The sequence below is a fragment of the Triturus cristatus genome, chromosome 3_1, assembly GCF_964204655.1.
Source record: "Triturus cristatus chromosome 3_1, aTriCri1.1, whole genome shotgun sequence".
Classification (NCBI taxonomy): Eukaryota; Metazoa; Chordata; class Amphibia; order Caudata; family Salamandridae; genus Triturus; species Triturus cristatus.
Genome location: NC_140583.1, coordinates 510,971,766 through 510,987,898, shown reverse-complemented (window position 1 = coordinate 510,987,898; position 16,133 = coordinate 510,971,766). Strand labels below are relative to the sequence as shown.

At 39.6% G+C, this 16,133-nt stretch overlaps 1 protein-coding gene across 3 annotated transcripts in view; it reads right to left on the bottom strand.

Annotated features, from left to right (window-relative positions):
- Nucleotides 1–16,133, bottom strand: part of LOC146860504 (aminopeptidase Ey-like) — a 724,459-nt gene that overhangs the window by 326,624 nt on the left and 381,702 nt on the right. The window lies entirely within an intron of this gene.

Here is a 16,133-nt window from a genome sequence, read left to right as displayed (position 1 = left end):
AATGACATAATAGTGGGTCAGGAATATTGTGAAAATCTCTGAAATATGGTGGCCTTTTTTGACATGTTGTGTGCATGCTTGGAATTATGGATCTATCCAGACATGATGATGCCCATCACAAGCAGAATACTGGTCATCCTTGGTTAATAATGATGTCCATATGTAGCATAATGGTAGTCATTGAATTTTGCGGGAAACCATGGCAAATTACATGCATTATGGACGTTATGGTGGCCATTGCATAACAGTATTTATCTTTGCAATAATTGTGAAAATCTTTAGCAAAATGGGGTGCCTTGCAAAAAGTGCATACTTTATATATTGTGTGTATTCTTTGAGTAACAGGGGTAATTAATTTATTGTTTTTACAAAGATATCAGACTGTTGCTATGTGACTGGCTGGAGGTGGCATCCAATACCTTTTTGGAGGGCAGCGAAAACAATCAAGAAGGTAGTTGCTGTCTCAGATTTGCCGTCAATTTGTCCCAGATTTGGTCTAAAGGTAACTTCATGATCGGGTAAGGCTATGCAGAGTGTATACTGACAAGATATCCCCTGCTACCTTGACAGGCTCTGCAGGTGTGCAACCCATTCTCCATTTGGAAGGAGACCAGGTACTCTCACACAGGGAGAGAAATGTGCAACTGGCCCCTATTATTATGGAAGGGTCTGGACACTCAATGCTACCTCTAAAAGAGAACTCGAGGACTGCACTGAATATGCTCCACCTCCCAAATAGTACTAATTAGGGATAATTACGAGTAACTATGCTAGAGAGAATTACACCAGTTACGCCCACCCCTACATATCACACCATCTGGTGCCATCCACATACCTTTGTGCATTTCATTCAGTACTGTCAGTCGGAGCCATAATAAGGAGGAGGGACACCTCATCTGTTAGTTTTGTTGTTGACTTTACTAAACTGAAAGTATGTCGGAAAATAGCTTCATAAATCAACATTATCCAACAAAAGTTTTCACTTCAAACTATTGAAGCCCTCGCTATGGGACACTAATTTTCCTCTACATATAGTTATTAGTAGCCTGTTCAAAAACGAATCAATATCCTGAGTACTTCACGTCTGTAAGCGGCAGTAAAGTATGCAAACATCCTGTAGACACAAATTGTCTCTAACTGCTCTGAAAGACAATCCCTGACTATATCTACAGCCAAGAACATAAACTTAATAAATAATAGAGGTGTAGGCATTTATAAACTGCCCCAGCTGGTATGTATTAGGGAAATATGGCACAATCTGTCTTACGGATAGATAGAAAGAGCTCTGTATAAAGGGGGTTTCAAAATGGTACTACCTGCTTTTAAGAAATATGCAAAAGTCTGTTCAGGACAGTGAGTTTCTATGTTCAGAATAATTTTAAATGTCTAGTAAGAACAAGTTTCACAGTCTATATGTCGAGCCAAAACTAGGGCCTAGTGAAATTACTCAAAAAGGCAATATTCAGCTTCTTGTGGAATTCAGGAAATGAGGAGGAGGCTCTTATGTGTAATGGTAGGTCATTCCACATTTTAGGAGCAATGTAAGATAAGGCTCCACTAACGGATCTGGTTTTCCACATGCCTGGGATGTGTGGAAGTATGAGACCTGATGAGCGGAGGCATCTGGAAGGTTTGTAAAAGTAGATGGTATTGTTGAGGTATGCTGGTCCAGGGTTATGTATTGCCTTGAAAATGTCGGGGAGGAGTTGTGCTTGTTTGTGTAGGGGGAGCTTCTTCAGATGTGGTGTGTGAAAAGATTCAGCTCACCACAGGTTACGGTAGGTACAATTACCTCTTATTTTGTCAAGCATCTTTATACACACTGGCAGGGAGGCAGGATTACCACAACTAACCCAGCAGGGTTTGAAAATATACATTCCATCCTACACTCCACATTCTGTTGTCTTGTTAAATATTTCACTATGTGGATATCATTACAACATCCCACAAGAAGATCCAAACACATTCTTCCCCTTTAGCAAACAAAACACAATCATTACTCTATATAAATAAATAACACAATAACACTCCTACTTAGAACAGAACCAAAATCTCTATGAGAAAACAAGTATATCAAATGATACAAACAAATTGTCTATCAATAATCACTCTACATACATAAACAGCACTCCTACTTAAAACAGAACAAAAAAACTACATGTGTAAATAAATATATTAAATGTTACAAAAGATTTAAGTATTTATACATTTGTTATCATTTTTTCAAGTCAATACATAATCACTTAACTTCACAGGGATAGAACTCTTCCTACATAAAGTACTTTGAAACTCCTCAGGTGACACAGTGGAGGGTTTTCCAAGCCTTCCTTTGGAAAATAGTTATCATGCACCAGGGATAATTTATATGTTTTCCAACCTTTACCATCTCATAATTTCACTGCTTGATCATATACTCTCACTACCTTCATCGGCTATGAAATCCGAGAACCTCTCCCACTCGTGAAAGGTCTTTTCACTCTCACCACATCTCTCTCTTTTACATTTAACTCTTGACTGTTTCCCCCAGCATACTTATTCTTTACCTCCCTCTTTTTCTCTAGCACACCAGTCAACACATCTTTAGGTGACAGTTTTTTTTCCATCTACGATCTATTAAGCTTTGAACCTGGTAACCTTCCCTTCATTAAAACAAAAGGAGAAACCTTAGTGTCAGCATTAGGTGTAGTGCAGATCATCCATAACAATTTTCTTATCTCATGCATCCAATCCACACCACATGAAAACGAAAACTGCATGTTTTCTTTGATCACACAATTACATCTTTCCACCAAGCCATTACTTCTGGGGTGATACAAAGAAGTGGTCACATGTTTGATACCATGATCATTCAAGAACATTGCAAACATCTTTTGAAAAAACAGTAGCCCATTAACTGTTACAAACTCATCAGGAATTTCTTCCTGGAAAAACACATGTTTCAACACCTCCTTCACCTTCCTATAGGGGACCGAGTTCATGAGAGCCACCTCCAGCCATTTCAAATAATAATCAATCAGTACCAACCCATACCCAATCCGCTCCCCAACATGTATGGGTCTAATAATACCAACAGCAAGTTTAGACCAATCTTTGTCAGGGCGAACAGGACTAGGTATAGTAACTTGACTGCACAAAACCTACATTGCCTCACATAATTCTCCATAGCTCTGTCCATACCGGACAACCTGAACAAGTCTTTTTCTCTCTTTTTCATGGCCTGCAATCCAATGTGAGCTAATAACTTTTGATCTCATGGAATAAGGTACTACAAAATTCTCACCATGATTAAGAAATCCATGAGTCAAAGATAGTTGCAGGCTAATTTTCCGGAAATCATCCACACCCTCATACACAATTTTAGATTCTGGCCAACCCTGGAAAACATATTCCATGACTGCTTTTAAAATCACATCCTGTTCAATGGCCCTAGACCACTCCTTTTCTGTTATCGCACCTTTGGTTATAACTAATAACTCACTGACTGCCACCATTTAATCATCCTCTTCTCATTCCTGTTGACTCAATGGAAATCTGGAAAGACAATTAGCCATCACGTTTTTGATTCCAGGAATGTACTCCATGCGATAACAAAATTTCTACAACCTAAGTTGCCATTTAGCAATCTTAGGTGTAGATTTATCTGACCCCACCGTAGGTAAAAGGTCAACCAGAGGTTTGTGATCCACCTGAACCACAAACTCAGTTCCCCACAGGTAATGTGAAACATTATTTATGCACCACCAACACACTAATGCCTCATTCTCCACTACTAAATAAGAAGACTGAGTGCCACTTAGGCTCTGACTGGCAAATGCCAAAACATCCTCTCTAACATTCCTGCTTTGTAACAAAAATGAGCCTAGGCCATGCTGACTTGCATCTGTGACCACTACACTAGTATCTATAGTGTCCAAAGGTTTAAGAAGTATAGCCTTGGCCATACAATTTTTAATTGTACTAAATTCCTCTGTGAACTTAGTACTCTAGACAAATGTTTCCCCTTTTTTGAGTAGACTCAGAAAATAATGAGTCTTTTCCACACAATTAGGAGTAAATCTGGAAGAAAATTCCACCCAAAAATTCCCATAACAGATCTTTATTCTCTGGAACAGCTGTTCCTACAATGACTTTCACACCAAGTTATCCTTCGGTTCACCTCCACGTTCAATAAACTTGTGACCCAGTGCACTCTAAACTTGCATTTCTCCACCTTCAACGTAATGCCTTTCTCCTCAAATGTAGCTAAAACAAATGCCAACCTTCAGTCATGAGATACACTATCTTCAGCATAGATCAACACATTATCTTGAAAACAAATGATTCCTTCTATATCTCTGAACATCATATACAAAGCAAGGCCAACCGTTATTCTTCTATAATGAAATACCCCTTCATGAGTAACAAATTATGTTAAGAGACGGGACTCTTCAGTCAACACAATCTGGTGATATGCTGAGTCCATATCCAAAGTAGTAAATATTCCTGCCCCTTTTATCCTGGTCAACAGCTTTGTGAATTTTTCAATGGATGCCTGTCCACCTAAATATTTGAGTTCCTATCTCTGAGGTCTATGCACATCCTTAAACTCCCATTGGCTTTATAGGCTAGCACAACAGGGGACAACCATTCAGAACTTTTGTTCAATAATCCCTTGTGCACATAACTTATCCAACTCCTTGCGTATATCTGGTCTAACTGGTAAAGGAACCCTCCTGAGCTTATGTACAACCAGTTTTGCACTACATTTGAGCTGTACTCTGTGCTTAAAATCTTTCAACTTGCATACAACATCGGTGAACATCTTGGTAAAGCTCATCTCCCATTCCGATGTCTGAACAGCCCATGCTCCCATACATTCCTTCTTAAGGAGTACTTGTTCAGGATTGTTGGGGTCCAATATTATGCCAAGAACATGATTTTTAGTTTCCCAAGTGATTTTTGTTCCCACATCTGTAACATTTGTGAGATTTAGACTTGGAAATTTCCAACTTAGTTTTTCACTTTGCCTTTCATATTCACCACTATGTCTTGAGAAATTGACCCTTGTGAAGAAATAGACATTTTGCCTAAGTAAGCTGCTGTACTCTCAATTCCAGCCACAACTTTAACAGGTTTGTCTAGTTTAAGAATAGGTATGCCAAGATTCCTTTGCTCAACCATTCCAATAATGATAGTCCATATCCTGCCACATATATAGTGGCTGAGTACTACTACCTTTGAAAACCACCTCAGCGTAAAATTCACCCCAAACCTCAGTGGGTTTTACTCCATATGCAACCGGTTCAACATTTGAATTTTTTAAGGTGACATTTTTAATTTTGTTCCAGTCATCCGTTACAATCAAAGTAAAAAGTGAGTCAGAATCAGTCATTACACCACAGAAACATCTCCAATGCTCATCAAATACCACAGTCATTTTAAAGACACACAGCCCAGTTGCAGAACTTGTTCCTTCCCACATTCAACTTCCAAAGGAACCATATCCATGTACAACACTACACTGTCAGCATTGGAATCAGAAATTTCCTGTACTATATCATTTTCACTAAATGCACTGACAAGCTTAGATTGTTGACCCTTGCCAGAGTTGAATACCTTAGCAAAGTATCCTTTCTTTTTAAATTTCAGGAAAACTTTGTCAATTGCAGGACGTGATTTTTAGTCTCCCAAGTGATTTTTCCTCTCACATCTATAACCTTTGAGAGTCTTAGAATTGGAAACTTCCAACTTATTTTTCACTTTGCTCTTCGTATTCAACCCCATGTCTTGAGAAGTTGACCCTTGTGAAGAAATAGACTTTCACCTAAGTAAGATGCTGTACTGTCAATTTCCGCAACTTCCACAGCTTTGTCTAGTGTAATATTAGGTACAGTCAACAATGTCTCCTGAAATTTCTTATTGATGGTATGCGTGAAAATTTCGCCTCTTATTCATTCCTCCTCAAAATCCTTATACTCAGATATCAGAGATAGCATACAAAGGTCACAAATATAATTCTAACATAGTGCACATATAGTATTTATTTCACTTAGGGCTCCATAGGCTTGATGTAGAAAACATATAATTATAACAAATATTAAAAACAATGACATTCAAGGTGTGTACATCACTGTAAGTCATTATTTTAGTGCATGATGTAAGTGAGGTGTGGGAGGTTGAGAGTGAATCTCACCGCCAAGTTCTGAATAGTCTCAGCCTTCTGGTGAGCTTTTTGTTGATCCCAGCATAGAGAGTGTTCCTATAGTTCAGCTTGCTTTTGACGAGGGAGTGATTGACGGTTTTCTGGGTGCTGATTGGGAGCCATTTAAAAATAGTCCTCAGCATCTTCAGTGTATGGAAGCATGAGGTAGTGACGGTGTTGACTTGGGTGGTCATGTTCAGTTCATCCAGTGGGCGATATCAGCCATGCAGGCACTGAAATGTATCTGGGCATATTGTCCGTGAGGTGAGAATGAGTTGCAGGTCATTGGCATGGAAGTGGATGCTAATGAAGTGAGAGAAAATAATGCTGGTTAGAGAGATTCTTGCCCAACTCCATAGCTGAAGCTGGGGGCATCCAAGGTGTAGAGTGCAAGGCTGAATAGCTGGGTCACTTCAGTTAGAAAGAAGCAAATCCATGTGTGTCCTTGGATTCCAATGTTGTGTAGGCGTGGGATGAGGTTGAGGTAGGAGACCACTTCAAACACTGTGGAGAACTCCAGGAGGATGAGGGATGCCATACCGCCTCCACCCATGTTCATGAGCATGTCATCTGTGGTGGCTATGAGGGCATTGTCTGTGCTGTGGTTTGGTCTGGAAGCAGACTATGTTGTGTTAAGAAGTTGATAGTCATTGAGGTATTTGGTGAAGTGTCTGCTGATGATTTTCTGTGAGATTTTGGCCAGGAATGGTAACAACGAGATTGGTCCATAGTTGGCAATTGTTGAAGGGTCCATGGATGGTTTCTTCAGCAATAGGAAGACAGTTGGATGTTTCAAAGCACCTGGAAAGGTCGCAGAAGAGGTGGAGCCATTCACAAATGGGTGGGGGCATGGCACTGATGGGTTGCAATCCTCTGGAGTAGGCATGGTCGGGGCAGAGGTCTGATAGGGTCCCTGAGTGGATGGACTTCATGGTGGTTGCAGAATCTTCTGGGGTGATGACAAGCCATGTTGTTCAAATTGTTTCTTCGGAGGCATTCAACGAGTTCAGTCGGGTGAGGTTGCAGGTTGAAGTTGCTGTAAATGGCAGTAATTTTGTTGCTGAAGAATTCAGAGAGATTGTTGCCAAGGTCCTGCGAGGAATGATTGAGTTGGAGCACTCACTGGTGAGATGAAATCCTTTAACATCATAAAATCATTCTGAACATGTTTTAAAATGCATTTGGAATTCAATAATCATAAACAATACCAATTATTCATCTGTACCATATCATGATGTTCGGCCCCTGAAAAGATAGGGTTACAACCTAATCTAAACTTTAATACTCTTACCCACAATATCAGATTAGGTACTTTATATTGATATTGAAATATGTCATCACTTCCCAACATTCCTTTGGCAAGTTTTTGGGAAGTTTCATGCAATACCTACTTCCATAAGACAATAATACCCCTCTCTTTATGCATTTCTTTATGAACCTTATTTATATACATTGAAGAAGATGCCCAACTTCTTTTACTATTTACTGCCTCCTTCCAACATATGTATAACATTTTATTTATATTCAACTCTATTGACAGCTTATTAAAATACCTTAACATTCATACATCAGTTAACGATGGCCTAGGAATAATCTTTAGTTCACAACAAATTGCCTGGATCTTGACTCCTTTTGGTAACTGAAATGTCCTTTGTAGTGTAAAACTCTCCAAAAGCTAACAGGAAACCTTTGTGTCTAGGCATATCATTTTAGAGCCATAAAGACCCATGGGAGGGACTTTGTAGGCATAAGAAGTAAGCAGTTGTGACAATGAATATCCTCCATGATTATTATTACATTTGTATAGTGCCCCAGTAGAAAGAGTTTTAAAGTGTTAATTCCAGCTTACATTATCACAAACGAGCAGCCCTAAATATTTTGTAATTGTGTAAGTTGCATCTTATTCCCATGTTTATAAAGCATTTATACTTCACTTGTTTCTCATGCAAACACCATTATTTTTGTTCTTTCTAAACTTACACTCAAAATACAATGCATATAATATTGCCCCAATGCCTTCAGTTTCCTCTGCAGGCTAATTTCTGTATAATGAAACTTAAATACATCACTGGATTACAATACACACAATATATGAATATCATACATTTTGGGGGGAAAGGAAGTTGTCTTTTTTAAAGCTAAAGACAGATCAGAGATGTAAAGACCAAAAAGAGCACACATCCTTGACATATTCCATTTAATATCTCTATTTTATTTAGAAGTGTTGTGGTAAATCTAATTGAGCTTGGGCCCATTTGGAAGTATGTAACATTTGATTAAGTGATGATAGTTCAGATGACATGCCCCAGTTCAAAAACGTTTTCAAAGAAGACCCTATTTCCCTGCATCAAAAGTTATGCAATAGTCTATACAACAGCAGCATAATAATACCAGTATTTTGTAAAGCGTGAATAATTAGCTGAGGGTGTCAAGGTACTGGGGGCCGTCAGGAAGATTAAGCGAGGTATTATCCAGAGTCACATGGTGCTGATCTAACCTGTCGCCTCACCGGGGAGCGAACTGTTCCAGAGTCAGCCGCCCTGGCCGGTGCACCAGACCTCTTCCATAATTTCTGATTTATTTCTATAGACATTCGAACATAAGCCCTAAGGGTAAATAATAGTCAACAGTGGAATATTCTTCACAAAACTCACCCTTTTCTTCTAGGTATAATAAGATTAGTTTTACAAATATTTTAAATACAGCTTCAGTTAAATTTATTAATATATCGTTACTTGTAGAGTTTTCACATTCTTTTTTGAACATGGGTTTTACTTTCGCACCTCTCCAAGAGGTTGGGATTTCCCCTATCGCTGCAATCCATTGAAACAAAAGTGTCAGGATCCTAACCCACAAATCAATATTATGTTTAATTATACTCCTATAACTGGGCTTGCAGCTATACTAATTCTCAGGGATACAATAGTCTTTCTAACTATAGGCTCTGAGACCAACTTAATAATTTCTGGGTTGACGTCATATACAACTGAAGATACTACAATATTTGGAAACCCCAAATAGCTTATCAGATAGGTTGTCCAATGTTCTTGTGCTATTGTACATAATAAAGGTGGTTGGAGAATGGGGACAGTGAAAGGAGTATGATGGAGACACAGTGCTCTGAGATAGAAGCCCCCCATAACCCTGTTTTCTGTTTCTGTTTCTCTCCCCCTCCCTGGAGCCTCCACGCAGGCCCCTGACTCCCAGCGGGAGATCAAGACACCCAATACCATAAGTGGCAGATGAACAGATGCCCAGGGACGCGAGGAAGGGTGCCTGCACCCGCAGATGTTAGACAGGGATGATCCATTAATAGCAATTATCTGACCGAGAAAAATTAGAATCACACCGAAACACCACTAGATAGTATTCACAAGAATACTGTGGTTATAAGTTGGGCACATTAGGCCCAGTGAGTGGGCAACGTCAAACTATGCAAGTAAAGCTGTCAAAGGTGAAAATAGATTTATCTCTGCCAGGCAGACTGAAGAAGAATAATACTGACCATGTACACAAGTAGACATGCATACACAAAATGTAGGAACTACTATCATTATGCATAACCTGACACATGCTCTGTTATCTGCTGTATTGTAATCAAAACAATAAAGAAACACAAGAGAAAAAAATAGAGAAGTTGGGTTAGTTTTAAAGACACCATTCACTATGATCTAAAATTGCTTTGGATCACCTTCATATCTAATAGTAAGTAATTTTTCCCATTGCCTATTATAAAACATAATCTTCTTTTGTCCTATTTAACCTTTATCTTTCCTCTTTAGATCTTTTAATTTTTATCAAAAATATTAGACTGAATGTGGCTATTTGGATTTTTCAATTAATTAATTCTACATTTAAATGTTTGACAGGTCAGATTAAACTATTTATCTGCAGCTTTTCCATATACACCATCAGACTAGTTCTAATATACCAATATTCTAGAGACAAACCCCCACATTGTCAATAACTGATGAATACCCCTTTTTATAGATGGGGTCATGTCACCCCATGCATATGAAATCATTGGAAAGCAGAAACATGCAAATTTAATACACATATGTATTGCACTAAAGGGCACCAAGAAGAGTCACAAAATACCTTGGATACCTTAAAAGTGAACAAAACGCCACATTGTACTAGTTTACAGAAGGAAGATCAGGGATAATAGCATGCTGTGTTCTATATAGAGTCCTTATTATTTTTATGATATTTGGCAGAGAGGGCATTATACTTGAATATTCTTGATGATATCCTTCAAATCTACACAAATTCCAATACCATCATTCTGTTTCAGAGAAATCACTATAAGGGATCTACTCTTGTGACTTTATTATGCTAATTCTCCACATTTATGCAACCTAGCAAATACAGTCCTTGATGTTTCAACAGCAATAATGAGTAACTTCAAGAGTGATAGGTTTTTCAAGTCCCACCACCCCCTCATCAATTAAGATTTTGTGGTTGGATCTATTTACTTTAATTGAACATTTTCCTACCACTTTAAGGACTATATCATACACATTTTGTTGTGTCAAATATATTTCCACAAGTAATATCTTTTCTGAGGAGCCATGACATAAAACCATCCATAATTCTCCTTCATTCCTCAGCCACTGCAATGTTTTACCTATTTGACCATATGAACTCTTCTCCCTATGAAATTAATATTAAACATGAAAGGGCAGTGATCTCAAACTTCTAAACTGCAGCCAGTGATCCAATGTTCCCCATATATCGAAGCATATGTTGAAGTTGTGGTTTCTTTAGTGCGAACAATTAAGTTAATTGCACCCATCTCAACCTGGCTTAGGGTATCAGGTGATGGCAGGCAAGACACATTCAAGAGAGGCTCCAAACTAAACAAATTTGGATACCAACCTCTTTTCCCACTCCCCTCAAACACTCTAGATTACTGCACCTTGAGACAAAATGAGATGTTCCGCAAATCATAACATATCTGTCATCAGTCAAGGTTCTGAAAGTACATCTAGAGCTATCTTGTATCACCTTCAGTGACGAACAGAGCTTTGTCTGCTCCTGAAATATTGTTTCTCTATCAAAGTAATGCAGAATCCTCTGCAGGTAGAAAAGCAAATCCAATTGTGTGCTAATATTGCCTGGCAGCTGTAACGGTGGTAGCAACATGGTAACTGGCCAAAGTTTTCACCATACAAGGTGAAACCTCTTGCATTAGATGAGAAGCTCATTTCAGAAGCTGCTGCCAACTTATAAAGAATCCAAGACCAGTTTTGCCCCAGGACCACCAGTCTAAATATTCAACATTATTACATCATAGGAGGCCTGACGCTGAGCCAATTGAAGATCTGTTAAGTGGGTAAACCTTCTCCATGTTGCCTGCAGTGCATTGCAAGCTTGCATTACCTGCCTGGTGTTTGGAATTAAATGAATATTCTCTGCTCTCTTTTGAGACTAAATGTGATGCTGTTGAATTTTGTACCTCACCCACCTGAAGTACTCTTTCAGGACAGATGACCACATGGGCTTGTGCTGTCAAAAATGTTCATAGATATGCTTTCTAAACTGTATGTGAACATATTGTTTTTGCTATTGATCAAATTTAAATAGTTCTACTCAGAGTACTTTCTCCTCATACAAAATGAGCTGTTTGGAAGCTTTTTTCAACCATTTTTAGCATCTTGATGGAGACTGAAGAGACTTATAATCTCTCTCAGGGATCTGTTGTGAGAAGTGGAGGGATAGTATAGATAATAGGTAGGGGTTCTAAGCATTACTATGCTGAATTTACCATGAGGTACATTTACCACAGAGTTTTTACATTCTGCCAATTGTTACATTAGGAATCTGGACATCAGGATGCGTTGCATCTCATGTTTTTACTTGGCATACAAAGGTAAGGTCTAAGTAAGTAGTGTAACACATTAATAAATTGTAAAGAAATTATAACATGATAAGATTTTGTTTAAAAAAAAAACTCTCTAATGAGAATATGTTTTAAAATAATCTTAGGGGGTTCAATCATTTTTAAAAATGCCAAATAGTGTATTAAATATATTACAAAGCACAAATACAAATAACGATTATGCAGAATATTTACAAAATAGTATTTGTCATTTGAGTTCACAATGCTACAATTCATAAGGTTTCAATATATTTTTTTTAAATGTCAAATAGTTTATTAAAAATCCTGGAGTACACAATCACAAAGCATTATTGGTAAAATAATTCAAATATAATATTTATACTTTGTTATAGTGTTAGAATTTTTAACATTTATTTTTCATTTGGTGAAATAGTAAAAAATTTTAGTTTTAGAAATTGTGTAATTAGTTTGCATAAATAAATAGGTATTATTGATTTTTTTTTATTTGCATATGTTTACATTGTAATTAATTGAAAAATAAGCCTTTTGTTCACTGTAAATTATTTTTATATAGACTTGTTTTATATGTGTTTCTAAGTGGAGTGCCTCAATAGTGAGAGAATGGATACCTTTGAAGTGCTCAGGTTGGAAACCTAGGGGCATATTTACAAGCCCCTATCGCCGCAAGAGCGTCACTTTTAGTGACGTTCCTGAGGCGATATTGGCTTCACCTTATTTACAAGGCAGCGTTAAGCCACTTTATGTGGCTTAACGCTGCCATGTAAATTAGGCCCTCTTTCAGACTATACTTAGAGTGAAAGGGGCAGGCAATAAGTGTTGTGGTGAGCATTCCACACCCATTGATTTTGATGCTGCCCCATTGTTACAAGGGAGGCGTAAATATGGGGCAGCGCCAAAATTAAGACCAGGGAAAACCTGGCCTTAATCAAGCGCAACGAGGAGAAATGTTTCATTTCTCCTTGTTTTTGCTGTTTCTATGTGTGCTGCATTGTGCAGCACAGATAGAAACAGCAAAAGGCCATTGATTGTTTATGTGCAGGAAGGTCACCCTTCCTGCACATAAACAATCAATAAAAAAAGCTAGTTTCGACTTCTATGTGTGCTGCATTAAGTAGCACACATAGACGTTTCAAAATGCCATTTCAGATTGTTTATGTGCAGAAAGGGACATTTTTCTCTACATAAACAATCTTCCCCTACAACGCAGGCACCCTTTAACTGTGGTGCAAGGGTGTCTGCGTTAGCTCTGGGCAGCTAAATTTAGTGTCTGCACAGGGAGAAATGCAGGGCAGCACCGTAGCCTTGTAAATATGGTGCAGCCCTGCGTTTTGAAGTGGTGGAGCACAGCGTTAGGCCAAGGTGGCTAACGCCGCACTCCGCCACTTCCTAGTAAATATACCGCTTCATTTGTTCACTTTTTAAACACATTTGTAGTATGTCTATTGTAGAATAAGGAGAGTTAGGCTTAATATAAGGATTAACAAATAGCAAGAGGTTGTTTTTCTCTTTTTATTGTTTTCATTTTTTCTTTATTTTGTAGATTAAGGGACTTATCAACTACCTGGGCTTGTGGCAGATAAAGCTCATAATTTTTATGAAGTGAGATATCAGGTGTTCCCCCTAAAACAATACCCTCTTCCTTTCATCTTTTGGTTGACCTTAAACATTTTTTTATACAATATTTTTATGATTTGGGTGATTTGGATGAGTTTTGGATGGTTTTGAACATAGATTGCAGTGCTGCATGGTGTCGAGGGGCATAAGTTTCAAGGAAGTGGGTGACAGGGGTCTTCCCAGATAAATACACCCTTCTTCCTTTATTTTCAGTTTCTTCTAGAGAGAGTTTTCACAATTTGTATGCATTTTTGGGCATTGGATGGTCTGAAAATGGATTTTAAATGATTTAGAATGGATCTTAATGAAGTCTTAAGATCTAGTAATGAGTTTTTGTTGGAAATGGCCCTTTTTGCAGGGTTATCCCCAAACATTTTGCTTCTTCCTCCTATTTTTTCCTGACCTGTTGTTGTTGGCTATAGGACTCTGATCAGTGCTAAAGTGCATATGCTCCCTGTGTAAATTGTTATTGTGATTGGTTATTCATGATTGGCGTACTTGATTTACCAGTATGTCCCTACTAAAGTGCACTGAGTGTGCCAGGGCTGGTAAATCAAATGCTACTAGTGGGCCTGCAACACGGATTGTGCCACCCACAGGAGTAACCCTGAAAAGATGTCTCAGGCCTGCCACCCCGGTGCCTGTGCGCAGTTTGTTAACTGCCATGTCGACTTGGCAAGTGCACCCACTTGCCAGGCCCTAGCCTTCCCTTTTCTTACATATAGGGCACCCTAATGTAGGCCCAAGGTACCCCTGGGTAGGGTGCAGTGTATGTGAAAGGTAGAATATGTACTGGTGTGTGTAACATGTCCTGTTAGTGAAATACTGCCAATTTCGTTTTTTCACTATTGAAAGGCTGTTGCCCATAGGACAGAATGGGGAATGCTTTGTAACATTTTACAAGCATATCTTTCCATAGGGATAAGATAGATAAATGGAGTTTAGTACCCCTAAACTCTGAATTTAATAACACATCTTTTAGTAAAGATGGTTTTTAAATTGTGTGTTTGAAAACAACACTTTTAGAAAGTGGCTATTTTCTTGTTCAACCTTCCCGTGTGCCTCTGCCTGTTTGTGGATTGACTGGCTTTGAGGTGACAGGGGCTGGGGAGGTGCCGTGGCTCCAGGATTCTGGATGAGTCAGCACTAGACTGAATAGGCCTGATCTGCATTTGGAGTGGTGGGAGGAGTAGCACCTGTACCTGAATAGGGCTGTGCCTGCCTTCCACAATGCTGGCTCTGCCCCCCTGTGGTGTGTCAGGAGCCAAGGCTCACACTGACAATTGATGTTGTTGTGCATTTTCAGAGTGGTCCTCAGAACTGGTTTGAACTGGGCTCAGAGCCCCTTGCATAAAGAGAACAAAGACATTTTGGGGTATAAGTATCAGACCCAAAACCCCAGACTTTAGATCATTCCTGGGATTCAAGAGGAACCTTAGCAAAGGAGAAGAGCTGGAGAGACTGAGGAGAAGTACTGCCCTTGCTGTGTTGGCCTGCAGTTGCTGCTTCTGCAAAAGAAAGGAAAAGACTTTGCTGTGTGCTGTGCCCCCTGCTTGAAGGAGATCTCCAAGGGCCTGAGGTGAGCAGGTCTTCTGTTCTGAAGTCTCAGGAACACAAAGTCATCATCCCCAGCTCCTCCGAACTCTGCTGCTGTGAGTCCTGACCCCCCAAGAGGTGCCTGTGCCAGTTTTGGGCCTCTGGAGGTTGCTGCTGCTGTTTGGGAGTTGGAAGAAAGAAGAAACTCAAAGAACTACAGAAATCGGTGCATCGAGGGATCGTGGCTGAAGAGGACCGACGCAGCGCCACTCGACGCTGCCGCATCGATCGCCGCTGCATCCCAGATTTCCACGCATCGTGCCTGTGCAGCAAGTTTTCCATGCATCACCCGCAGACCAGAATCGTCTTGGATTTCGATGCCACACACCCAGAGATGTGCGCCTGACTTGAAGGAGGAGGGTGACATACACCAAGGGGTTCAGGGTTATGAGGTAGCTCCAGTGGTATGCAGTGTCCCTGAGGTGGATTTGGGACATGACACAGGGGATCATATTCCTGGTGGTGGGAGGGACACTCTACTGACTCTAGATGAGTGGTGCAGGGAGAGGGGTTCTCCCATGGTAGGAGAACTGGTGTGTGAGTGTGGAGACCCACCAGAAGAGTGTGGGTTGAGTGACAGAGACAGTCATACACTGTCTTGACAATCTCAGGAGAGTTGTGTGGGGTACTTGTGTGAGGCACTGGATGGTGGGGCAAAGGGTAGCTTGGGTAACAACTGTGGGGGGCTGTGTGATTCAATTGTTGGAGAACATATTTTAAGTCCTTGTTTTCCAGAACTATGCCAACACTCGGTGGAGTGTGAGTTTTCTGTTATGTTATGTTATGTTACCGGGAATTTGTTAAGCGCACGTTCACCAACGGTTTCTTGGCGCTGAGAGAAACATGAGGCAGCGGATGAGAAGAGAGCTAGTTGTCGTA